Source organism: Athene cunicularia (genome assembly GCF_003259725.1).
Source record: "Athene cunicularia isolate RWA chromosome 12 unlocalized genomic scaffold, athCun1 chr12_part1, whole genome shotgun sequence".
Lineage (NCBI taxonomy): Eukaryota > Metazoa > Chordata > Aves > Strigiformes > Strigidae > Athene > Athene cunicularia.
In genome coordinates this window covers 16756824-16760163 of record NW_020799116.1, presented here as the reverse complement: position 1 = coordinate 16760163, position 3340 = coordinate 16756824, and positions in this window count along the sequence as shown.

Here is a 3340-nt window from a genome sequence, read left to right as displayed (position 1 = left end):
GTCCGGGATGGGGGGCAAACGGGGAGCACGGCCCAGGGTGGGGGTACAGTCCGGGATGGGGGGCAAAGGGGGAGCACGGCCCAGGGTGGGGGTACAGTCCGGGATGGGGGGCAAAGGGGAAGAGCAGCCTGGGACAGGGGTGTCCACCCTGGGAGAAAAACCAAAAACATCTCAGCCAGGATGGAGCATCACCACCGGCCTTCTCCCCCACTCGCTCCCCACCGAGCCATTGCAGGTCCAGGGGAGGGGCTGCGACTGGCCCCAGACACATGGTACTGGGGTGCTGCAGGTGCATCCCACACTGGTGCCGCAGCCTTCGACGCTGGGGTTCACACATGGTCACCCCTCTGTGTCCTCAAGCTGGGTACTGCCACCTCTGCTGGCTGCTACCGGGCAAGGTGGCTGCCACCCACCCCCCTGGGTGACAGCAACTCAGAGGGAACTGGCGCTGTGCCCCATCCACACGCATGCCTCCTCCTTTGATACTTCACAACTGATTTACCTCTTACTCTCTGAGGGCTGGGGCCAAGCTGGCAGAAAAATCAAAGGGAAAGCATAGATGGCACCCAGGCTCAGGGACGCCAGCCTGGAGCGCTCCCCTTCATGCCAAGCAGAGAGGGGACAATGAGTGGGGGACACCAGGCTGCAAGGCACTGACTGCCCTTTAGCCTGTGCCAGTCTAAGGGCAGCAACTTTATCCCAAAACCACAAGGAAAGGTGGCCCTTGGGGCAGGGGCATGGCGTAAGGATGCAGTGGTTTGGACTGGTGTCCCTGCTTGGCCACTTCCCCAAAAGCCCCTTTTTGCCCTTTCACGGTGTTCTGCCCACTCCCAGCCCCATGGCACTGCTGGCCGGAGCATGGCCCAACTGCTGGGGTCAGCCCCGATGGCAGAGGTGGCCCTGAGGCTGTCCCTGGAGAAGCATGGGGATGGGGAGCACGTGGGAGCTGCATCCCACAGGGCCGATCCCCCGGGACAGCCCCGGGCTTCGCCTTTGCACCCTGGATTCACCCAAGCTCTCCTGCCGCTTGTGTCCACAGCCCCCAGGCGCAACCCGTGCCATTCCTCTAGCATTAATAAAGCCATCAATTAATTAATAGATTGGAGAGACAGCTCCAAAATGCTGCTTTGCGAGTGAGCTGGAAGCGCCTCAATTCGGATCACAGTGATAAGTGGGCTCAAGGCGGCAGAAGACATTTTAATGCCGTGGCAGCTATTTAATACACGCAAATCCTGCCTGGGTCACTTCTGAAGACCCATGCATGCCTAGCACAGGCCCGCAAAGAAAAAAAACCATGGTAGATGCGCTGGTTTCCCAGGAGAAAAGCCCAAAAGGGGAGCAGAGGAGCCCTGGCCGCCACGCCACACAGAGCCGCCTTTCATTACAAAGGGCCGGGAAGCGGCTTGGAGCTGCCAGCAACACCGACACGATGCAAGAGGGGATTTTTCAGGCTGATGCAGCAACAAAGGCAGTTAAATCTAGCCAGGTAAGAGGCTTTCGAGGTTAGCTAGCCATTCCCACAGCACAGGCTTTTTTTTCTTCTTTCTTTCTTTGTTTTTCTCTTTTTTTCCCCTTCCTTTTCTAGGGGGAATTATTTTTGGTAATCCATGCGTTGCTGCTCGTTGGGCGCTGGAGCAGAAGTAAGCAGGTAAGCAGCACTTTGATCCCCGTCCCAGCTTCCCACCGTGGCTGGGACTCCAGTGAGGGGCTTTGAGCCTCAAAGAGAAATGGCAAGGCTGGGCCAAGCAGTTGGAGCAGTGCTAAGCTTGCGGCAGCTGGGAATTGCTTTTTTTTTTTTTTATTAAAGTGGTGGCAGTGGAAAGCTACCTGGACATGAGCAGCTTTCACACCAAATGCCTGCTGCACTGGTGGAGGCTGGGCGCTGTAAGGTATTGCTGGGGCATTTGGGGTGCTGGCACCCACCTGGAGGCAGACAGCAGGGTGCATCCTCCTCCTGCCTGGAAGGTTTGGGGGAATGGGGGCATCCCCAGCACTGGAGGGGGCAAAGAGGTGACCTTGTGGTGGCATCCGCTGCCCAGCCCCTCCTGGCAGGGCAGAGACATGCTGGCAGTGGCAAACCTTCCCATGACACCCATATCCATTGCCCCCAGGGAGCCCAGCACCCTTGTGTGGGGAGAGGCATATGCTGTTGTCTTAGGGCAGCAGGATTCTCCTATCACTGGTTCTACAGGGAGCTCAGGCAGTTTGGGCATCTCAGTGGGATATTTTGGGGATGGACCAGGATAGACCTTGAAGCCTGTTGGAGGCCAGGAGGGTTTTTCTGAAGGGATCTGTGTCTCTGGAGACCCACACACCAGCCCCAGTCCTCCCCGGGGAAACAGCCTGGGACAGGGTGGGCTTCACCCTGGACAGCCGCCTTCCCATGTTTTGGCCAGGTGGAGAATGCACCGGCAGCTCGTGACTCAACACCTTCTCCCTGTGCTTCACATCAGCAGGTGGGACGTGAAGCAAACCCAAAGGCTGTAATGAACTGTGCCAGCAGCCCCTCACCATCCTGGGGTTGTGGCTATAACAGGGGTGGCCACAACTCATCTCCCAGATGGAGCTCATCATCTTGTTCTTCTGGTGAAAGCTCCTCAGACATCACCCCACTGAGCCCAGAAGACCATGCATTGATCCAGCTGGTGCAATGATGCTGTTGCACAGACTCCATCCATCCTCTCGTGATGCCTTCCGCAGTACCCAGGCCACGTGCCGGTTGCTTCCCGCAGCCACGTACCTGCACCCTGCTCTGGCTAACGGTGCAATGAGAGCACCCCGCCACACCGAGATGCCCAGCAGCCTGCCCAGGGACCTCACACCCTGCCTCAGCATGGAGTGAAGGCAACGGAGGATGCCTCTTCCTCCCCATCTTCCTCCTCCTTCTCTCACCCAGCCCAGCCAGCATCTGCCACTGCAACAAGATTAAACCAATTGCACTGTTATTTGTTTCATATTTAATAAGGGCTTGAGGAGCAGATCTCCCAGCAAGCCCCTGCTATCAATCAAACCTGCACAGAGTCCCCCTTCGCGCCTGCCTTTCCAAGAAGAAAGAAAACAAAATTGGACTAATTTATTATTCATTCGTTCATTAAGTCCGTATTAACCAGATATATTATAAAGGAAAACAGGATTGCGCCTTTTGATCAGCAAACTCTCTGCTCATGAATATCCATGAGGCTCCCCCCCACCCCAACACCTCTCCCGTGTGCTGAGCGAGCCAGTGGCGGGTGCTGATGACGGGTGCCAGTGCTGGGCTGGGTGCTGGCACACGGCGGGGCTGGGAAGCTGCCCTCAACTCTCTCTGCTCACATGGCGTTGGGGAGTGGCTGTGCCGTCC